Source organism: Halichoerus grypus, chromosome 11 (assembly GCF_964656455.1).
Source record: "Halichoerus grypus chromosome 11, mHalGry1.hap1.1, whole genome shotgun sequence".
Lineage (NCBI taxonomy): Eukaryota > Metazoa > Chordata > Mammalia > Carnivora > Phocidae > Halichoerus > Halichoerus grypus.
The window spans coordinates 87695532-87720245 of record NC_135722.1 but is presented as its reverse complement, the minus strand read 5'-3'; the positions used below and the strand labels follow the sequence as shown (position 1 = coordinate 87720245).

The 24714-nt window shown below is 36.0% G+C and overlaps 1 protein-coding gene across 7 annotated transcripts in view; it reads right to left on the bottom strand.

Moving 5' to 3' along the window:
* ARHGAP32 (Rho GTPase activating protein 32) overlaps nucleotides 1-24714 on the bottom strand; it is a 311464-nt gene that overhangs the window by 42676 nt on the left and 244074 nt on the right. Inside the window, exon 1 of one of the 7 annotated variants that reach the window (XM_036086118.2) lies at nucleotides 15463-15853. The exons of the other annotated variants lie outside the window; for them this stretch is intronic. The gene's annotated coding sequence lies outside the window, so the exon portion shown is untranslated. Of the gene's footprint in view, nucleotides 1-15462; nucleotides 15854-24714 lie in introns of those variants that run through there. 7 annotated transcript variants of the gene reach the window in all.

Here is a 24714-nt window from a genome sequence, read left to right as displayed (position 1 = left end):
AAAGAATTGAAAGTAAATCCCCAGAAATATGACTCCTGTAAAGTGCAGCATAAAGGAAAAATTACTCTAGAAGTCAACATGTAACAACTATCATAAGCTCAGAGATTAGTTGTGAGATAGAAGCCACAATGGCCTCAATCCTTCTACTCACTTTGCAGATGACTGCTGGGAGTCTTACCAAATCCTACTATGCATAGATTCTTGACTGAACCCAAATCTTAAGTCCCCTGAACTGATGAAGCCTCCTGTAGGAATTCTGTGTACCAAGAGAACGTGTGGCCTGGGGACTCCAAGATGGCCTTAGATGGGTTTCACTTGTCTTCCACGTCTTTCCATTTTATGAGAAATACTATTTACAGACATAAGCATCTTTTCTATGAACTGTATGAGGGTGATCAACCATAATGGTTTGCCCACGTTTCCTGGAACCATGAGACTTTCAGTGTTAAAACCAGGAAATCCTAGGCAAACTGGAACAAGGTAGTCATCCTAGACCATACAAAGATTAAATAGGAAATTTATTTTTTTTCTACATCTATTATTTAAAACTAACTTAGGGCGCCTGGGTGGCTCAGTTGGTTAAGCGACTGCCTTCGGCTCAGATCATGATCCTGGAGTCCCTGGATCGAGTCCCGCATTGGGCTCCCTGCTCAGCAGGGAGCCTGCTTCTCCCTCTGACCCTCTCCCCTCTCATGTGCTCTCATTCTCTCTGTCTCAAATAAATAAATAAAATCTTTAAAAAAAAAAAAAAACTAACTTAGAATTGTCAGAATAATTTTTATGTGATCTCTTCTGACATGCCCTGAAACTCTGGGTAAATACAACCTCTCTTGTATCTTAGATTCCTTGCTGTAAATGTAAATGATGCACTCTCCTATCTGCTAGTGAGACATTTATAGCACATTTGGGTAACCTCAGAAGTATATCACACATAATATTACTATATTAAAAGTCATTGGATTTGTAGGAGTATTGTTCTCCCCTAGCTGCTAGCAGATAATGTGTTATGCATCTTTGTTAAAGAGTGGCCACCAAACCATTTCTGTTCATTCTCAAACATTTTCTACATAAACTTTAAAATAATTATGACAAGATTTAGTAAAAAATACAAATGAGCTTGGTTTGCAATAATTTAACATATTTATATATGTATTTTTATATATCAACATTACAGTGATATAATTTGAAGGAATTTTAGTTTCTACAATATTCAATATTATCATCTGGAAATGTGGTGTGTCATCATTTTTCTAGACCTCTTATCTCTTTAAGTTTTCTAATTTTCTTTATGAAAAGATACATTCCACAAATATCTCTGGTTAGGAATATTGCTAAGTATTTTGCATTTTTTGCTCCTCTTGTAGAATAGTACTTTTCTTCAATTATGGCTTTAACTGGTAATTACCAGTATGCTAGAAAACAATTTCTTTATGTATAGTTCAAATTTGATCATTTACTAAACTCTCAACAATTTTAAGAGGACTTTAGTTGATCCTTTTGGATTTCATGGATGTATAATTGCGTCAAAGCAAATATGATAATTCTGTCCTTTTTCTGATAGGAATAAGTTTTTATTTGTTTCAGATTTTAATAATTAATTGGCCAGAACTTCCGAGATACATGTTAATAGTAGGTATTCATATTTTGATGACAAATTTGATGAAAATATGTGTTGAATTTGACAACTGCATATGATGTATATGAGAGAGCATTCTTTTAGTCTCAAATCTCCAAGAATGTTTCACAGAAAAGGGAATTGAACTTTAAGTATTATGCATTCAGCAACAACTCTAAAAGTGCCCACTATTTCTTAGGAACTGTTCTAAATCCTGAGATTACAGTGGGGAACAACTCAGGCAAGCTCCTTGCTGTCACAGAGCTTACTGAGGGGAGAAAGACAATGAACAACTGAATAAAAATACCAATATGGCCAGCATTTATTTTATATTTAGTAAGTGCTGGCAACTGCACAAGTGTTTATATTTACTAACCATTCATTTCACACAGAGCACTGTAAGGAAAATACTATTATTATTCTTTTTTTCAGATGAAGAAACTAAGGCACAGAGTGCTAAGTAACAGTCAAAGGTCACATAACTAGGATTCAAAATCAAGTAGCCTGGCTCAAAACCCTAGATCTAAGCCACTACATGATTCCACCTAAATTAAGACAACCAGGTAATTTCAGATTGCTTTTAACTGCTCGTAAGGAAACAGAGTGAAGTATTAATGGCAAGAGAAAGAAACTACACTGGATAGGATGGTCAGGGAAGGTGTGAAGAAGTCACATCTGAATTTGTAAGGCACTGAGTTAGTGGGTGAGGAAGACGTGGTATGAAAGGAGGTTGAAGAGGTTATGCAAAGGCCAGGTACTAGAGGACACCGTATAAAGTTTGGATTGTACGCAATGAGAACACACTGAACAGTTTAAACGTTTTAGAAAAGTTACTTTAAAAATAACCCAATATGTGTATTAGAAACCCAAAAGTGCATTACCAGGGACCTGGCTGAGTTAACTATGATCCTGGCTCGATCCCAGGACCCTGGGATCATGACCTGAGCTGAAAGCAGCCGCTTAACTGACTGAGCCACCCAGGCGTCCCTGTTTGGCTTTTTTTAAAAAGGAGGATCTCTACCTACTCATAAGGAGTAATCTCCAGAATATATTCAGTCAAAAAGGAAGGTAGAGAACAGTATATTTTGTATAAGAAAGGATAGGGAATACATATATCACACACACATAACTTCACATAAACACATCTATGTGTGTACCTAAGAGTTTATTTTTGCAAAGGGAAACACTAGAAGGATAAAACAGAAATTAATAAAAATAGGTAAAGAAAATGGGTGGGGAAAGTAAAATTACTCTAAATATACCTTTTTATATAGTTTCATTTTTAAATTATGTTAACATTCTTTCTACATGTTCAAACATAATATTTAGAACATTAAAAAAGCAAATTCTAATTTTGAAAATAGCCTGAAACAATGTATCAAAACACCAACTTGGTAACCTTGTCAACAGAGAGCAAGTATTTTAAATGACTTGGAAACAGTAAACTGACCATGCTTAGGGCGATATATTCTAAGAACAAAAAGTACAAAGTAATATTTAATTTCATTCAACTGTTTTACTATTAGTAATAATATTGGTAGTGTAATTCTGAAACAATTTTATACATATTGTGGGACAAAACAAATATATTAATGTTGTTAGGAACCAAGGTTTTCAGTGTGAGAGAAAGGAGATACAATAAGAAAATCAAAGAAGTCAAGGAAAAACCCCAGTCATGTTAACTTGAGTTGGAAATGTGAACATGAACTTCAAATTAAAATACATATTTCTCCTAAGCTCTAGCCAGTGAAAAGGCTTAGAAACAATGACATTCCATTTGCAATGAACATCTTTGGTCTCAGGTGTGGGTTTCTAAATATTATTCCTCAATGAAATAAACCAGGACTCCTTGGAGAAATGGCTGTTTGCAAGTTGATAGTAGGGAAAGCACAAGGTGAGATGGGGAAATTCTGTTGTAACAGAAAGCAAGGGAACACCCACACCCAGAAAGAGCCATGCCAAGATGACAGGTGAACAGATTCCCACTGGCCAGCTCTGGGACATAATGAAGATTCGAACATCACAACAAATGACCATAACTTATTGTAAAACATCAAATAAATAAAAATTCATGTGCCCATAGTAACACTCCTCAGAAGAAAGGAAGGAAGAGAGTGACAATTTTCAGCACAAATTGATCTAGAACATTTTAAAAACTGTATGAGTTGTTTGCCACACTGAACTGGGCAACCCAATAGTAGAGAAATGAATATATTTATTTCCTTCACATCAATTAGCAATATCATATCTGGAATGACTGGAATTAATTCTATATTAACCAGGAAATATACACATTCATAATTCAGTGATAACTGTATGGAAATAAATTATAATCATGATCTTCCAACCAAACTCTCATACACAATAAAATTATATTAGTCAGAGAGCAGCCTATGTAGAACTGGACTTTCCAGGACACTAGGCAGCTCTGACTCCATTTTTGGTATGCTAAGTTTGGCTCACGAACAAGGAAACTTGGCCATCTTTTTCTTTTACAGTCAAGACTGTTCATGTTAATTTTTCCTAAATAGTGACATTAAGACTCAATTAAGGAAGGGCTGTAACAGGAGACAAAATTAAGACCAGTGGAGTGTCATTACCAACTCCATGTTCCCATTTGGCACTTGAGGCTTCTGGGAAATTGTGCCAGCGTATGTACAATCTGGCTTCTATTCTGTGTGGCCAGGCACCTTGCTTCTGTTACCTTTCCAAAAACATTAAAATAAATTGGGAACTTTAAATCCAACCTGTAATGAGACTGGGGTGGGCGGGTGTGGTCTCTACCTACTAATCTATATCCCAATCTGAGACACCAAAATAGCTAATGTTCATAAATGATGACCAGACATACTGTCTTAAATGACTTCTAAGTCTTCAAAGTAAGATTAAACTATGTTCTATACAGTTTTAGTGTTGCTGTTATTGTTGCTAATCTAACTGGCATTCTAATCCACTGCGGTAGAAGACAGTTGTGGCAAAAGGCTCTGGAATCCGTAATTAAATAATCAGTTATCCATCTGGATAGATAAATTTCATTGTATTGGAAATTTAAACTAATAAAAATATTCAATTTGGTTATACTCAAATTTGAAGATCTAACAATACTTCCAAATATAAATGTCTCTTCATATTAATTTGTTCTTTATATTTTCTTCCCATTTCTTAGACAGTAAAATGGCCAGAAAAAGCTTATTATGGACTGACACTGTCCCCCACCTATTGCTTTATAACAAACTAGAAAACTAAGTTAGTAAATCTACCTTTTGAGGAAGAGAAGTATGGAATACTGTCAGTTATATCAGAAGACTTCTATTGAGGAAGGTAGAGTGGAGGTTTGGCTTTAGACAGTTAAGTGCTTATAAACCCATTTCACCAAAGCAACCTTGGATGCCACTATAAGGGTGTTAGGGTTAAGGTCCACCAAATATGCTGGGTTACAGAAACAAAAAATGGTAACAACAGCATTTCAACAGATAAGACAGATCAAAAGTAAAACACAAACAATACTTAGACAAAAGCAAACCATGCCAGTTTATATTCAAATTCCCTATTCTGGAGTTAAAATGCAACATGGGCCACAATGTTAACTTCTTCCATGTTCCTCACACACGCTAGATTTTACCTCTGTGGTCTTTTTTTTTTTAAACCAGAGAAAAACCCAACTAGACCAGTCTTTCCAGTAGTTAAAAGCTTTAGCAGTATGACACACAACATAATTATCTCCAAGGTAAATCTTTATGATACCAATAACCAGTTTACAGGGTACACTAAAAGCATACAGTTCAGTAAGCCACAGTGAACCTTGACATGGAGACATGGGGCACCAGGTGTTACTAATTACACAGCATAATGCTCTAGCAAGACCAAAGAATTCTTACTTTCTCAATACCTCACTGAATTGGGTGGGTCTCAGAAATCTTCTAGACTGATTGCAAAGCTGGGCTTAGATTAAGTTCCCAGGAAATTAAATTAAAAGACAATTTGTTCCAGATAATGACCTCAGCATTAGGTTTATTTGATCATAAGCACTGAGTTCTAAGATCTGTAATAAATTAGTAAAGTCAAGCAGACAAATAACAGAGTAGAGGAGGGATACATAACACCTAAGGAGACTATCATTATTAAACCTAAGGTACATTAAAGTATGAGTATAATGTTTAGCATGTCCAGTGGATTTTCATGATTGTGCACAATATCCTTCTTTGCTTGAAGTTTCCAAACACATATTAGATGCCATTTGGTGGAAATTTAAGAGGGGAATAGAACTATAGGCAACTGGACTACATGATATTTAAGGATCTCATAACTTCCCAAGTTCTGTCTCTGTTGCAAACTTTGAAATATTTTGTTAGATAAATATGAAAATATTTGAGTTTAAAAACAAAATTCCATAAATTTGCTTTTATTTAAGGCTAAACAATATATCTATTCACACCAATAAACATGGAGAAAAGATTTTCCTCTGAGCAATGTCAAATTGACTTTCTTACATGGACTAATAAGTTCTAAAACTTCTGCTCTTCAAAACAGTATCTTAAAAATGAATTTTAAGAGAAGAAAGAAAAAACTATTTTTCTGTGGTTTTTTTTAATCTTTTTTTTTTTTTTTTTAAGATTTTATTTATATTTGACAGAGAGAGAGAGCACAAGCAGGGGGAGCTGCAGGCAGAGGGAGAAGCAGACTCCCCTGAGGAGGGATCCCAATGCGGGTCTTGATCCCAGAACTCTGGGATCATGACCTGAGCCAAAGGCAGACGCTTAACCGACTGAGCCACCAAGGTCCCCCAAGAAAAAACTGTTGAGAGGGAAAAAAAAGCCTATTGTAGTATGCTTAGTTTTAACCTCACTACTATTTAAAAAGCCTACTGGCCTAAAACTTGCTTAGACTGTTTTCAGGCCAAACTGATTGGAAAATGTGACCAGAAGACTAGGCCTGGGGATTAGGATGGTCCTGGGTAATTAAGAGCTAAGGAGTAGAAGTATTAGAGCCCTTTGTAGGTTAGGTATGTTTACTTTAAAAAATATTTGACTATACAGAAAAGTTTAAGAGAATAATATGACAATATCAATGTACACATCATCTAGCTTTTTCAATCTTAACATTTAGCCATATTATTTCCTCAGATTTATTTTTCCTTTTTTTAAATTAAAAAAACTAAGCACTACAAATACAGAACCCGGTTATCTTCTCCGATCCTATTCTCATACTGAGAGAACCTTTATCATGAATGCAGTATTATTACCACATATATTTTTTTAAATTTTTAGAACAGCTTTATTGAGGTATGCTTGACATACAATAAACTACACGTTTAAAATATATAATTCAATACATCTCGACATATGCACATACCTCTGAAACCACCACCACAATCCAGATAATGAACAGACACATCTTAGTATAGGTTTCTGTAATTGCTTTCTATTTATCTATTTTTCTAACTTGCCATTTAGGGGAACACTGTAAAACTGCCTTATTTTTATTACTATATGTTGGCTAACTGACCACGTGTGTTTTTATACTTTATACATGTATGTAACCGTAAAGAATATATCCTATTATTTTAAATGTTTTTAAAATCTGCAGAAATGGAATCATACTATATTAAACCTTCTCCAAAATTATATATTTTCAGAAAATATAATCGTGATTCAGTATATTTATTTTAACTACATTATAGTATTCCCTTATAAGTATATACCACAATTTAGACTTCTCTTCTCCTACTGACTGTCTTGAGGGAGTTCCCAAGTTTTTGTTATTACCACTGATATTGCGTCGAGCAATCTTCTAAGTGTCTCCCTGGGCACATACGGGAGAACTTCTCTGACACTCAAGTTTAGATGTGGGATTGTTGGATTGTAGAGTATATTATTTTTCAACCATATTTCTTACTGATGAGTAAGAATTCTTTATATAATCTGGAAATGAATCCTTTGTTAATTATTCATGTTACAAACATCTTCTCCCAGTCTGTGGCTTATCTTTTATTGCACAAATTTTAAAATGTTTTTAAGTATGGTTTCCATGCTTTAAGATATCTTTCCAGTAAGGAAACGTGTAAGGTCAAAAACATATTGTCCTATTTCCTCTAAACCTTTTTCACTTTTTTTGGTTTTTTTGAACTTTTTTGTACGGTTAGAGTGAGGTTAAGATAGAATCATATTATTTTTTCCCTTCTGCATAACCAGTAATTTCATCACCTTCTACTGAATACTCTTTTTTGACCACTAATTTTTAAGATTGATTCTTAAATGAAACATGTGTATGGTGTGTCAGGGGTCTGTTTCTGAGTTCTCTCGATTCTTTCAGTCTCTCTCTCCATTTATACCTCAATTTCTTAAGTTCTAGCACTTTACAAGTCTTAATATCTAGAACGGAATCCCCTCTACTTATTCTTTAAAATTGCCTTTATATTTTTTAGCCTTTTACTCTTTCATATGAATTTTAGAATCAGCCTGCCAAATTAAAGGAGGAAAAAAATTGGGGGGGGGGGAATCTGATTAAAGCTGCATTGAATTATAGATTATTTTGGATGAGAACTGGCTTATGATATTGAGCCTTCCTGTCCACACACACAGTAAATCTCTCCAATTATTTGATTGATTTTTCATGTCCTTCAGTAAATTTTTCTCATCTTTTCCCATAAAAGTCATACGAACTTTTGTTATAGCTATTTTCGGGAACTTTATGATTTTTGCTGCTAATGTAAATGGTACTATTTTCTAAATTATATTTTCTAATTGTCACTGGTATATAAAAACACAATGACTGTGCTGTGAAGGACCGCTGTTTCCTTCCAGCTGTGTCCCTGCAAGTATGTAACTCTCAGTCCGTCATTTTCCTCATCTAGGAAAAAGTTAAAAATCTACCTAACAGAATTGTGATGTTGTGAGGATTAAACAAGAGTATAAGGCACTTAGTACTAGACAGAAAAAACTCAATTAATGTTGGGTGCTATTTCGGTCACCAAATAGTTTTTGTTCAGTAACCATGCTCAATTCTGTTCTAATAATTTGTAGATTCTTTTGGATTTGTAGACAATCATCAGCAAAGATGTGCCGATTTGCTTCTTACTTTCCAGGCCTTTAGCTTCTTATTTAATATCACTGAATCTCCAATGAACAATTATCTTGTTCTTGATTTAAATAGGTGTTTCTTAAGTCTCACCATTCTGAATAAAATTTTCTTGGGGTTCTTGGATGGAAACCTTAACTATATTAAAGAAATTCCCTATGTTTAATTGCTAAGATAAATAAAATGAACTGTTGACATTTATCACATGGTTTCTTTGCACCTCTTAAGAAGATCATTTAGTTTGTCTTGCTTAAGCTTTGAGTGTGGCAAACTAAATTTATACCCATTTTTAAGCCCGATGATGGGTATTAAGAAGGGCATATACTGCATGGAGCACTGAGTGTTATATGAAAACAATGAATCATGGAACACTACATCAGAAACTAATGATATATTGTATGGTGACTAACATAACATAATAAAATAAAATAAATAAATTAAATAAATAAATAAATAAATAAATAAAAGTCTTGCTTTTATACTTCTATGGTAAGTTCCCTTTACTCCTACTTCCCCTGTATCCTTTGCACGGATGTAAATGAGTGCAAGAGACGTGAGAAGGAAATAGCAATTAAAAAAAACAAAGTCTTAAGCCAAAGTTCCATCTCAGAAACTGTAATAAACAAGGGAGTACTGTAAACATATTAGAAGTGACTTTCAATAAAGGAACACAAACAAAATAATTCTATACGGTACAAGTGTAGACAAATAATTCCAAAAACAAAAAAACTGTAATAGGGTACTGATACCTTAAATGGCAGCAAAAAATATGGCATAGATTTAGATTTGCAGTCTTAAGTAAGGAGCTGAAGTGAACTGTGTTACTTAGTATTTTCACATTTATTAATAGGGATATTGACAAGAGATACAAAAATTAACTTATTTTTAGCATGCACTGTCATATGTCCTGAAAGGATCTTTGGGCAACTGAGAAACATAGCTTTGGAACCAACGTAAACACTCACGCCAGAGAAAATTTAATATAATTCTCATTTAGTTTATAGCTTTGAGGATCAATTAAATTAGTTCAAACTAACCAACAAAGCTTTTATTTGAAACTAAATGAACTCGGAAATTAAGCTGTGATTCACAAGAATAATAATTCTACAAACCTTTTAAAGAAAAATTTCTAGAGAGTTGAGCAAGATTCTAATGTGACTCAAATATAAGTCACAAAATAAACTGAACCCAAAACAATTTTTCCAGTACTACAGAACCTTTGTAACTTTTCCTTTTGCATAATATAAGAGAACTTTAACATACACAAAGCTTTTAGGATGAACAATGACATAAAGGAAGTTCTTTAAGTCAATAAGTGAAAATACACATAAATAATTTTGATGATGTGTTGTTTTGATCTTACAAAAAACACCCTCCAAATCAGAGTAAAAGAGTTTCTTGCACACCAAACTTAAGAGCAAGTATTTACTTGATGGAATAAGGACCTGTCCAAGAAATTCTGTCACTGACTCTATTTTTATCTCTGAAAATCTTCTGGTCTATCTTGTGTTAGATTTTCCTCAACCTGGCTCTACCCATGGCCTGTTCCAAACCCAGTGATAAAAAACATAAATTGAATCCTAAACTAGATATTTTTTAAAAATTGAAGGAAAATCTAGAAACAGTACTATCTATGATACAGTAATATCATAACAATAATTACAGTATAGCTAATATTTATTGAGTGCTTACTCTGTGCCAGTGCTTTACATGTGTTAACCAATCTGGACTCAGTTAGTGTTAGCATCACACTCTAAATGATTTAAACTCAAAATATAAACGAGTATCTGATCACTAGAATTTTCTTCTTGAAAGTCACAAGAACACGGAGCGCCTGGGTGGCTCAGTTGGTTAAGCATCTGCCTTCGGCTCAGGTCATGATCCAGGGTCCTGGGTTCAAGCCCCGTGTCGGGCTCCCTGCTAAGCGGGGAGCCTGCTTCTCCCTCTCCCTCTGTCGCTCCCCCCAGCTCACACTCTTTCTCTCACTCTGCTCTCTCTCTCTCTCAAGAAAAAAAAAAAGTCACAAGAACAAGTATATTAAATAAAATCTAATTAATCTCCCATTATATTCAATGTGATGACTTTTAAATGTAATAAAGGTTATCAGAATGACACTTTTCCTCTTTTCTATGTTTCCAGCTCCAATTATCAGGATGACCTAAGACTCATATTTCAATTTCTTTTCTTTAGTTTATTTGGTGCTATCCTATACTATCTAAATATATGGTTTTTGTATGTGGTAAAAATATTCAATAAGCATAAAATGTTAGGAATTCTATTTAAAGATTTACAAACACATACTTGAATCAATGGCCTAGTAATTGAAAGCTTTTATGCCTTTCCAATAATAAAACAAATAGTCCAATGAAGGTCACCCATCCAATCATACCTATTATTGGCCAAGCATCAGCAGGTGAAAATGTACTGGACCATGAATGTGGAGATACGGTGTTTTAGTCCTGATTCTGCCAATAACTTGCTGTTGGATTTTAGATGAGATAATTGACCAGTCTAGATGTCAGTTTAATAATATGAAAAATGAGAAGTTTATCCAGGCAATTTATGAATTTGAAATTTCCTGAAAATACCTGAGAAATCATGAAATACTCTGGCAAAATAAAATGTTAGAACAGCATAGAAAGCTCTCAAGTCTGTGGAAAATATCTTTGCTGTAGGAAAATTCATCAGAAGGAAAGAAAGGGTATCATTTAAAACTTCATTAAAGAGCTATATAAACAAATAAATTAGGCTTTCTAAATCACCCTGGAAAAGGCTGGTATAAAGATTTAAGATAGATCACTGCTAAATGTAAAACTGTTTTATGCACAGTATATGGTTTAGCACTTTTTAAGTAAAAATAATTTTAGTTGAATCATTTTATTTCTTTTTCTCCATGAAAGCTTAAAATAGTAGTAAAGAGTTCTTACATAACTAATTTATACAACATGCTTATATAACTATTTCCAGAACTTGCTGCATAATTGTACTATCTTTAATTGTTAAAGGCATTCACAATTGTTGATTATATCATATGACATACTATTCTTTTTTTTTTTTTTTTTTAAGATTTTATTTATTTATTTGACAGAGAGAGACACAGCAAGAGAGGGAACACAAGCGGGCAGGTGGGAAAGGGAGAAACAGGCTTCCCGTGGAGCAGGCAGCCTGATGCGGGGCTCGATCCCAGGACCCTGGGATCATGACCTGAGCCGAAGGTCAACACTTAAGGACTGAGCCACCCAGGTGCCCCTTTACTATTATTTCTTTGATTTGCTAGTAAATCCTTGGTACATAGTACAATGGCCACTTATAGTACTGTTTTTATATACTTTATAAAGATTAATTTTTGAATTAGGTTTCCAGAATTTACTGCAGTATTAGGAAAAAACAGTAAATATTATCTATAGGTTCTGAACTTCCAAAAACTTATTTCTATCAGATTTCTACTCAAAATGTAAAATCCTCACTGTCTCCCTAGGAACTACTTCTCATTTTTAAAGCAGGAATACAGCAGTTACAGCCTTGAATTTCATGCCTCTCCCTCTCTGCCCACCACCAAAAGTAGATGTCCAAGAAAATCTTTATATAAATTTGAGTATTAAATCTTAATATTCTGGTGAAATTGTTGTGGGACAAGAAAGTACAGAATCGCTTTTGATCAATATATCATAAACAATTTTGGAAGTTAAGAGAAAAAAACAGTTCTCTAACTGATGTGTGTAACAGCTGCAAGGGACTACCCCACAGAGAAAATATCTGAGACCAGCTCAGGGATGAGGTTCTGGAATGTGGACGACTGTAACAGTTTTGATATCTGTACATTCCAACCTCAAAGGGAGGAAACCAGGTATTTGAGAAATGTCATGTACAATGCTAAATTAAAAATAGCACTGACAGTAATGGCTCTTGATTGAAAAACTGGAAAGCTACTAACAGTTACATAAGTCAAGTATGCTTCCATTTACTTAGGAGAGAGAAGAAGCATTTCAAAAGGCATTACTCTCCGGAATGCAGATAGATGACACTAAGGCATCCAGAAGATAAATCTATAGTAAATTTTAGAGAAGAATCTTTCAGACACAGAAGAGATAAGAACAATTCACTTGGAAAAAGAGAAGCAGAAACAGGCAACAAACTGCTTCTTCAGAATATTCAGCACAACTCTTATGTGGATGCCTGTGGTTAAGAAAAATATTTGAGTATCTGAATAAAAAATGTATCTCTTTTTCAGAGTGAAGAATGAAACCAAAGCAACATCATGTTGCTGCTCTTCCTAGAGGGGTACAAATTATAAGTTGGAAAGGGCATGGTATGTTAGATCTTTACAAATCACAGTTCCCTCGGGAAAATGGTCATCAGGTTAAGGTAAGACACTCTCATTATGTACATTATACATTTACTTTTCCAGGAGCTATAAATTTCAGTAATATCAAAGAAGGCTCAAATTTAGCTTATCTGATTTTAGTGTGATATAAATAAGCTATACATTCTTCTTGCTAAAATTGATAGTTTCTTATTAAAATTTAAATTACAAATTAAAATAAATGTGATTCGTTTTGTTTTTCAACTCTGTATAAAAAAGAAGCAAAATTTTTTTTAAACTTGGTGACTTTACCACCTCAGTTATTATATAAAAGACTGACTAATTGCATTTCTAAATACAGAACAAAAAGATTTGCATTTTAGCAGAGAAGAGTAGGAGGAAACATGAGGTGGATATAAATTCCTGACACTAAAGGATTCTAACACAGGAATGGGATATAATATACAGATTATAGAAGTATCTCTAATAGGGATTTTTAAATAATCCAGGATCTTATTTTTCCAGGATGAACTAGTACTATTTGATATGAAGCTTAAAAACTATTTCAGGAAGACATCTATCCATATATTCTCTCTTATAAAAATTAAAGTCTAATAACTACATATTCTTAGGAATTCAGTAATATCAAAGGTAAGAAGACTATCAAAAATACTACATGAAGTTCTGGAAATCTGAAAATTTAGAACCTTAGCAGTGTGAAAACTTTTCTTGAAATTAAATTTTTTATTAGATTCAAAACAGATTAAATGTAGATTAAAGTATAATCATATTCACTTTGATGTCATATAATCCTCTGTACTTTATTAAGCCATGAAGTTTGGTGTGGAACACTGATAGGTCGTTTTTTGGTTGTTTTTGTGGGTTGGGGTTTTTTTTTGGTTTTGGTTTTTTTTTTTGCAGGAGCTGGAGGGGCAAGGTTCTATATTTGGAGAGCATGGAACTGATAATGAGGACTTTTTATTTAAAGGCAAAAGTCTTAGAATCCTGTCCTACAAAAAAAAAAAAAAAAAAAGGACCATTAGCATGGAAAATAAGACATGGATTTTGAAGTCAGACAGACCTGAGGGTTTAAACCCACTCTGTAACCACTTCCCAATTTGCAAGCTCTTGAGCATATTACTTATTTAAGTCTCAATTCCTAAAAATACACAATGAGAATGACAATAATAATACCTATCAGGCAGGGTTACTATAATGCTTACATGAAATTTAATATGCCAAGCACTTACCTCAGTAAGTGTCATATTGACACTTATTTTTTACTACTATAATTTCTCTTTACCTTTGGTCTAAAATGTTTAGAGTCCTCCACAGCACAGGGCTAGCCAGAACCTGAGTCGGCTTTCCAAACCCGGCTTAATCAAATCTGGTTGTAGCTCCTAAATTCAGAGCTGAGATCACTAAGGAAGGATGCACACAAACATGGGATCGCTTTCTAGTATAACTCCTATAATCATCTTAAATGTAAACCTAACCTAAGAAACTTCAGATTTCTGCTCTCTTCTGCCGAATACCATACAGTACTACCTACTACTTTAAAAAAACAAGTTATGGTCTCAAGCCATTATCATAGGAGCAACAGGTGCTTTTTTAAAAATTGACAATGAAAAAGAGCTATAAATTCTGAAATTTCCCGCATTTGTGGTTTTGAAAATTAAAATACCGATATCATTTAAATGGTAGTGGAACATTCCAGAAAAACGTTCAGCTGCTTAACAGGGCTGATCTGTGATTCAGAGAACATTCCAGTTTCTATGCTACCTTAAAGAAAAGCATTTATCACCAAGGTCTAAAGAAACACCATAAATATGGAATTCTACCCTAGTGCTAAAAAAAAAAAAAAAATCTCTGCAACAGGAAAAAAGTTAATTCACGTATTTTATGGACAGAGATGGTTATTAATGCAAATGAGGAAAAACAACACAGGGTACTTGAAGTAAAAGGGCAGAAGGGTTACTTCCTTATGCTAATTTGAACAGCTTTTTTATACAGTCTGCCAAATTCTTTTTAGTAAATCACTACTGCCTATTTTCCATTAGTCAATAATTGAAATATTATTAACCCACCAGGAAAAAGTTTTTTAATATACTGGTTGTTTATGATACAAAGGTATGTTCTTTTAATCATGAATACTTTTGTACATTAACCCAAGGTCTAGAAAACATTAAGAAATAAGCTGATTTGAAACAGAAAAATGGGTATTTACTGAAACTGACCAGGAAAGTAAGACACATTGCCCAATACCTATGTGATACAATCTACTTCAACAATTAATCTTCTCTATAAACATGACAAATACTCAATTATTTCTGAATAATAAAGGGACTAACCATGCACCTAAAAGCAACCAAGGAAACATATGCTCAAATAAAATGTAAAAATAGACTCAGTGAAATATTCTGAATGTTGCTGGAGACAAGCATTTGAATAACTGATAGATGCTTACCTCTTGCTGTGGCACAGGTTTTAGGATCGATACTTAAAATTATTCGCAATGACTACTTAGCAGTGGTTCCGACAGGACACAGGACACAAGAGTTCTGCATTCCGTGTAAAAGCATGTAGAATGAATCACAGTCACACAGCTCAGACCTTATCTGCCTCAGGATAACTCCGAGTCAGATCTCCACAGCACTTTTAGGCTCCGGGTCTGTTTCCAGGCACCCCTTTCTTCCAGTTTTCTTTGCCGTGTTTGGTCCCTACCCGAGGCGAGCTGGCGAGCTGGCTTGTGTGTGGGCACGAGGCTCGCCTTCAGGAGCTTACTCCTTCCCTCTGAGCAGGAGCTGCTTCCGCAGCACCACACAAACGGCCCAGCCCAAACTCACACCCGAAGAACAGGCTGGGCCAGTCTAGCTCCACCCATCAACCTCACACAGGTGAGCAGTCCTGCTCAAACAACACCAGGAAGAAACTGGCATTTATTGTGTTGGCAACCTTTTAGAAAGTTACTTATTCTTTGGTTGTTTATATTTGCTATCTAGATGGGAAACAGTGTATCCAATAAAAATGGGGCACTTTAGGCCCAAATGAAATAAGAAAAGTGATCAAGTAGGAAGTATCACCAGTAAAAGGCTGAATCACTAAACTAGCAGCAACCTGTGATTGTTATTCCACTAACATGTAGAAAAGAAAAAAAGTATCAGTTTATCCTGCCTCTGCGTGAACAATTCTGAGACAACAATCTGTTAAGCATCTATTAGGAGAAGAAAATAAAGAAGGGTTTTTCAGAATTGAAAATCTAGAATTAAATTTTCCTGCGTATGACTTCCTCCTTTATAAGTTACCGAAGTGTTCAAATTGTAACACTGTTTATATAAGTATTCAAGAGATTCAATATTCATACTAAATAACAGTACTGTACTGTTTACCTACTTAAAATTTGAAGAAATAAATTAATTATAAGAGACTAACATATTTTCTGTTACAAATGAGTTTTTTACTAATACCAATGTAAATCCACGTTCAGATATTTGTTTTAATAAACAAAATAATGCTACTATGTGCTAGATACAATTCTAAGTATTTTACAGATAGTCTTTACTATAACCTTATGAAGTTGATTCTAATACTGTTCCCATCTTGGAGATGAGGAAACCAAGGCAGAGGGCTTAAGGGATTGCCAAGGTCACACAAGTAGGAATTGCCAGATTCAAGATACCCAGAGAGTATTTACCATGTACCATGCCAAAATCTTCTGCTATTGATAAAATTTATTCTCTCCTTCCTTTCTGAACATAGCTTTGAATATAAAATTGTTGATAAGTGGTAGTTCACAGTAAGAGAAAAAATGAATTGATACAATTTTAAAATATGAAAAACCATGGAGAATTCCAGTATGTGCAGGAACAAAACATGTTAATTTTTACTAGTGGAACAGCTGTGGATTTATGGATTTCGTTGAATAGGAAATGAGGCTCTTAAAGTTTATGCAGAGTAGAGAAGGCAAAGCCACCCTTTTTAAAAAAATAGAACTAAAAAACAGCCTTCCTCCCACCGTTTCCTTGGTTAGTACTAAAGACAACACGGCGGTGGCGGTGGGGGGGGAGCAAGGGAAAAAGAACAGGAAAGAAAAGAGGAAGGGAAGAGAAAAAGAAGGGGGAGGGGGAGGCCCATGCTGTAGAAAAGCCAGCCGGGGATACCCCGTGCAACTCATCTGTCCCTTGTATTATCTAACATCTAAGCACAATTAGGAATAAATTCGACAATAGTTTGCCAGAGTGCAGGAGAATTCCATAATTAATAATAGTAACTCTCACCTGAAACCCAAAAGGCTGTGCTCTATGCTGTATAAAAATACATGGTAGGAAAATGAGAGTATGCAAAAACCGCTGAGTGTGGAGTAAGGTCTGTAATCTCGCTCACTGCAATGTGACCACGTCAATTTCCTGGTTTGGAGAATGTGCTACATGTTATGTAAGATGTTAAAACTGGGAGAAGTTGGGTTTTGAGTAAATGGGATTTCTCTGTACTATTTCTGCACCTTCTTCTGAGATGATAAGTATTCAAAATAAAAAGTTAAAACAATATGGCTGACTGAAAGCATCACGTTTTGTCTTCCAATGACAGCTGATGGCACAGGACAGGTCACTTGTTATTTTTCTCTCATATTTAACAAAATGTCTAGAGGCTATCCTGTGAAGCACTAACATGTGTCTGTGGGGGTGATGGTGGCAACAAGAGAATTCACTGGAAAGGCAAGAGCCAAATCCTAATCATTCTATTCTAAGAATTAGCTGAATTATTCAAACCTTTCACAGTATGTCTAAAAATCCTGCAGGTTTCATGGCCAGAAATATATCCTGAATCCAATCACGTCTCCCCACTTCCACAGCTACCGTGCTGCTCTGAGCCACCGCTGTCTCTTGCCAGGCTCATTACAATCGCCACTGCTAGTCTCTCTTTCCTACCCATGTCTTCTCCTTTCCTTAATACAGCAACCAAAGTGATCCTCTAAACAAGGTCAGCCAAGTCAAGTGACAGCTCTGTCAAAAGCTTCTAATGTCGGGGCACCTGTGTGGCTCAGATGGTTAAGCGTCTGCCTTCGGATCAGGTCATGATCCCAGGGTCCTGGGATCAAGCCCCACATCGGGCTCCTGGCTCAGCGGGGAGCCTGCTTCTCCCTCTGCCTCTGCCTCTCTCCCTGCTCATGCTCTCTCTCTCTCTCTGTATCTCTGTGTCTCAGATGAATAAATAAAATCTTAAAAAAAAAACCTTCTAATGTCTTCCCATCTAATTTTAAATGAAGGCCAAAATCCGTACAGCAGCACCCAGGCCCCAAGGAGAACCTGACCCCCCCCCCCCACCTCCAAACCACATCTCACGTCACTCACTGCTCTAGTCAAACTGCCTTCCAGCAAATCCTGTGCCAAGCCAGGCATACATCCAGCTCAGCATTCTCACATCTGCAGTTCCCATCTGGAAAGCTCCCCCCAGATAAGTGCATTGCTCCCCTCCTCATCTCCTTCAGGCCTCTGCTCAAAAGCAACCTTCTAATGAGCCCTTCCCAAGCACTCTACCCTCCTTTGGAATTATAACCCCACATGAGCCACATCCTCACACTTCCTAAACCCTGCACCCCCTTCTAGGCTTCATTTTTCTCCATAGCACTTACCCCATATTATATATTTTACTTGTTTGTTCACCTTCCTCTCTCCCTCTCATCACACTTGAATATAAACCCCAAAATGACAATATTTCTGTCTATTCTGTTTGCTGTCTTAGCCCTAGGACTTAGTTAGTATCCACTCCATAAATTCTGATCAAGGAATGAGTAATACTGGAAAAGACCAAAAATGTTTTCTTACTTCAGGTAAGGAGAAGACTGATTAGAGGACTACCCCTAGCACTGGCTAAAGGGCATACATGAGGGTCAGGAAACATTTTTGATTACTATAGTGGAAACTGTTCATGTTTGGGGCACTTGGGTGGCTCCGTCGGTTAAGCATCTGCCTTTGACTCAGGTCATGATCCCAGGATTCTGGGATCGAGCCCTGTGTTGAGCTCCCTGCTCAGTGGAGAGCCTGTTTCTCCCTCTCCCTCTGCCCCTCCCAGCCCAGGCCCACTCATGTGCTTGCCCTCTCTCTCTTGATCTCAAATAAGTGAATAAAATCTTAAAAAGAAAAAAAGAAATTGTTCATGTTTATAATTATCAGTCAACTGTTTTAGAGCAAACATTATATATAAAGGATGTAAATTAGGATAAAATAAAATATCTGCCAACAAGCAAAACAATTCAGGTGTGGAAAAAAGACACAAAAAATGAAGTACCGAATTCAAAATAAGAGAACTCATTACTGTACACTATTTCCAAATGATTGACACAAATAACAGCTACTGCAGACTAAAATGTAGTCCCTTGTTATTCAAAACATAGTCTTGGGACCAGGATCATGGAATTACCTGGGAGTTTATTAGAAATGCAGAGCCTCAGGTCTGGCCCTAGACCCACTGAATCAGGATACACAGGTTTAAATACTATCTGTCAAGCAAAATGAACGCACATTCAAGTTTTTGAAGCAGTGGCCTGAAGAGCTTTTGTGAAGAACATAGTAAGTCATTTCCAGGAGGAGAAAGATCACAGTCAAGGGAAGGAGGGAAACCCAAAGTATACTGAGAGGTAAGGAAACAGGTTACTGACACTAAATATGAATTAGGTTACAAAGATAAGTTAGTTCCAGTATTTATAGAGCACCTCAAATTCTAGACTAAAGATATTATACATAATTCTGGAACAGAGGGAAATCACTCAAGTTTTCTGAAGCCAGGGATGACCAGATAAAAGTTGTATTCTAAAAATTCATTTTAGTAGTAAATATTAAGACAGTAATTAATTATACAACCATTGTATGAACTTCTGTGAGGGAGAGAAAGATGGATGAGACATACTTGTCCCTTGTGAGGAGACGGCAATTTCGTGAGCAAGTGACAGAGCTGCTATTCAATTTGGCTAGGGGTAAACAGGAGATGGGGTTAGGGAGAGACGGGTCAGGGAAGCTCTCACAGAGTAAATAGGTCACCACCTGAATCATGAAACACAAGGAGGATTACAAGTGGCTAAATTGGGGAGGAGAGAATTTCATGTTCTAGAATAGTGGGAGCACAGGGAAAGCTTTGAGCGCACGTGTGTTCAGAGCACACAGAAGCAGAGCCCAGCAGAGCACCCGGGGAGAAAGACTGAACAGCAGAGCGGAGAAGGAAGATGACTGAAAGTGCTGTAACGGAACAGAGTCTGGAGTAATGGCTTATATGTAATGAGGAAAGACTGAGGGATAGTTTCTGGATTAATTAGAGAGGCATTAGAAAGGATGATGGCAGAAGTGATTAAGCCGGGTCCTTTATGCACTTCTTGTCAGCCTCCATTTATCCCAGCTTTTGCCCTAATTTCTCTTCTGCTGGTATAAGCCTTGTGGAAATCCAAATATGTTCTCATTTACTCCTATTGTAATAAAAGCTAAGCATATTAAATAAATACTTGTTTTGAGAGAGAGAACAATAAACTTTATCTCTACTCAATGTTCTAGAGTGGGACAAATTCTGATTTTGAGTTACTGAATCGCAAATGAGTTAATCTATGTCTTGGTACAGGACCTGACACATAGTAAGAGCTACATAAGTGTTGGCCACGATTACCATCAGATGTCAGAAGACTTCAGTGAATCCTAGTTGTGAAACCTCAGACAAGTTGTCTGACCTCCCTGAGCCTCAGCGGCTCCATTTGTTAACACAGGGTGTGGAAGGGGATAGAAATACACTCCTTATCCTCAATACCTCACAGGATTGTATCAAGATTCGAATTCCAATTCACATAATGGAAATACAAGTATCCACAAACTCTAAAGCACTTTACAGATATGTGCTCTTATGAATCTTCTACCTGTTTTTCCCTAATGCAGAGTACGAAAATATTCTTATTCTGTCGCTTGCAATGTATTCAAAAAGGAAACTCCCCAGGGCCTTCTAGCATTTTGGTACTCCTTTGTATCTTAAACCAAGGCCTCCTAGGATACCGATTTTTTTTTTTACTATGTTATGTTAATCACCATACATTACATCATTAGTTTTTGATGTAGTGTTCCATGATTCATTGTTTGCGTATAACACCTAGTGCTCCATGCAGTACGTGCCCTCTTTAATACCCATCACCAGGCTAACCCATCCCCCCCACCCCCCTCCCCTCTGGAACCCTCAGTTTGTTTCTCAGAGTCCATAGTCTCTCATGGTTCATCTCCCCCTCCGATTTACCCCCCTTCATTTTTCCCTTCCTGCTATCTTCTTTTTTTTTTTTTTTTTTTTAACATATAATGTATTATTTGTTTCAGAGGTACAGGTCTGGATTCAACAGTCTTACACAATTCACAGCACTCACCATAGCACATACCCTCCCCAATGTCTATCACCCAGCCACCCCATCCCTCCCACCCCCCACCACTCTAGCAACCCTTAGTTTGTTTCCTGAGATTAAGAATTCCTCATATCAGTGAGGTCATATGATACATGTCTTTCTCTGATTGACTTATTTCGCTCAGCATAATACCCTCCAGTTCCATCCACGTCATTGCAAATGGCAAGATTTCATTCCTTTTGATGGCTGCATAATATTCCATTGTATATATATATACATCTTCTTTATCCATTCATCTGTCGATGGACATCTTGGCTCTTTCCACAGTTTGGCTATTGTGGACATTGCTGCTATAAACATCGGGGTGCATGTACCCCTTCGGATCCCTCCATTTATATCTTTGGGGTAAATACCCAGTAGTGCAATTGCTGGGTTGTAGGGTAGCTCTATTCTCAACTTTTTGGGGAACCTCCATACTGTTTTGCAGAGTGGCTGCACCAGCTTGCATTCCCACCAACAGTGTAGGAGGGTTCCCCTTTCTCCGCATCCCCGCCAACATCTGTCATTTCCTGACTTGTTAATTTTAGCCATTCTGACTGGTGTGAGGTGGTATCTCATTGAGGTTTTGATTTGGATTTCCCTGATGCCGAGCGATGTTGAGCACTTTTTCATGTGTCTGTTGGCCATTTGGATGTCTTCTTTGGAAAAATGTCTGTTCATGTCTTCTGCCCATTTCTTGATTGGATCATTTGTTCTTTGGGTGTTGAGTTTAAGAAGTTCTTTATAGATTTTGGATACTAGCCCTTTATCTGATATGTCATTTGCAAATATCTTCTCCCATTCTGTCAGTTGTCTTTTGGTTTTGTTGACTGTTTCTTTTGCTGTGCAAAAGTTTCTTATCTTGATGAGGTCCCAATAGTTCATTTTTGCCCTTGCTTCCCTTGCCTTTGGCGATGTTTCTAGGAAGAAGTTGCTGTGGCTGAGGTCGAAGAGGTTGCTGCCTGTGTTCTCCTTTAGGATGTTGATGGACTCCTGTCTCACATTTAGGTCTTTCAACCATTTTGAGTCTATTTTTGTGTGTGGTGTAAGGAAATGGTCCAGTTTCATTCTTCTGCATGTGGCTGTCCAATTTTCCCAACACCATTTGTTGAAGAGACTGTCTTTTTTCCATTGGACATTCTTTCCTGCTTTGTCGAAGATTAGTTGACCATAGAGTTGAGGGTCCATTTCTGGGCTCTCTATTCTGTTCCACTGATCTATGTATCTGTTTTTCTGCCAGTACCACACTGTCTTGATGATTACAGCTTTGTAATAGAGCTTAAAGTCCGGAATTGTGATGCCACCAGCTTTGCTTTTCTTTTTCAACATTCCTCTGGCTATTTGGGGTCTTTTCTGGTTCCATATAAATTTTAGGATTATTTGTTCCATTTCTTTGAAAAAGGTTGATGGTATGATACCGATTTTAATATCTGATTCTTGAAGGATTAGCCTCCAGAATATAAGCATATGCTCAATGCAATACTGCACATACTAGAAATAAAAATCTACAGCTAACTTTACTTGATATAAAATGTCTGGTCACTTCGTAATAAAGTGACATGTTAAAGAAACATGGTTACAGAAGAACAAAGTGCTAGAAACTCAAAGAAAGAGAACAGAAACAATTCAGGAGCAAACAAACGAAAATAAAGGAAAAATACCATAATTAGGCAATATTGGTAAAAAAAACTAGTAAAACAACAAAGGAAGTAAGACACTAGAGGACCAGTTCCCTAAAAGAAGAAAACAAACAAACAAAAATTTTATTTCAAAATTATGCTACAAATTCGGGCTAATTTGTTACCTTATAAACTACTTCTTAATATAAGGATTTCACAGTATTACATCTAATTACTAAGTCTTTCCCCCAAATGAAGGCCTCAGCTACTTCTATGTCTACTAACCAAAAAATTCAGCTGTCACCAAAAAAAGACAAAAATTTATAATGCAAACTCTATTCAAGTGGCCATCCAAAGAGGCTCCCTCCCCCACCATGGTCCTATGAAAACTACGGTAATTCATTTCTTTCAATGATATACTGTGACATGTTGGCATATAGATTTTACCAACAAATAATATACTAATTTCATATCTACATAAACTAAATCTAGTTTGTGACACTCTGGAGTTTAAATAACATAACAGTGTATAAGCATATATCAATAAACAATACAGCTGACATTTATTAAATATCCAGGGGCTTTAAATGCCTTATCCCTAATCTTCAAAGGAATCTTTTTAGATAAGGGAATTAAAAGTCAGAGAAGCCAAATGATATGCACCCACAGTAAAATGTGGCACAGGGATTAAAAATTAAGGTTGGAGCCTATGCTCTTGTCTCTTCAGCTGTGCTGCTTTTCACACATATACATAAATTGAACGAAATACCTAAGTTAAAGCTACTGTCAGAAAATATCTATTTTATGGGGTGGTTACATTAAGAAGGACCCTTGGAAATCACCTATTTGGACAGGATGGAATTAAGGGGAGATACAATCAATTTTTTCATATTTTATAAAGTAATACATGTTTACTGTAAAGGGATTAAATAATACAGAAGCAAACAGAGAAAAAATGAAATGTCTCTTGCTATTTCCATAATCCCATTCCCCTTTCCAATTAGGCATGTAATTCATTTCTTTCAATGATATACTGTGACATCCTTCCAGATCCTCTTCTGTGAATTTACAATGGGATTATACTATGCTGTGATTTGCTTTTTCATTTAACAATACATCACAGAAAAAAAATTCCATATGCCTCTACCTCTTTCTTTTTGATGGCTGCAGGGTATTTCACAGTATGGAAATATCAAATCTATTTTGAAAATGTGATTTCCAACATTTGAATATTAAAGCAATACTGCAAAGAATATTTATCTGGATGGGAGGTATACTTAAAAAACACAAAGTGACCAATTCAAAAATGACAAAGGACTTTAAAATGCATTTCTCTACAAATGGCCAATAAGCACATGAAAAGATGCTCAACATTATTATATTCTTGTACAGTCACCACCAGGATCAACAGAACATTACTCACACTCTAGAATCCTCTTTCTCCTACCCATCCCAATCATCTACCCCCTTCCTCCTCTCCAAAGGTAACTGATATTCTGACTTCTAACACCGCAGAATGGTCTTGAGCTCTATGATTTTGAGCTCTCTCTTTATCTATGTGGAATTATACAGTGTATGTATGTATGTAAGTATGTATGTATAGCAGGCTTCAACATTTATTCAACTCAACACTTATTTTTGTGAAATTCATCCATATTGTTGAATATAGTTGTAACTCATTTCATTTTCATTGGTGTAG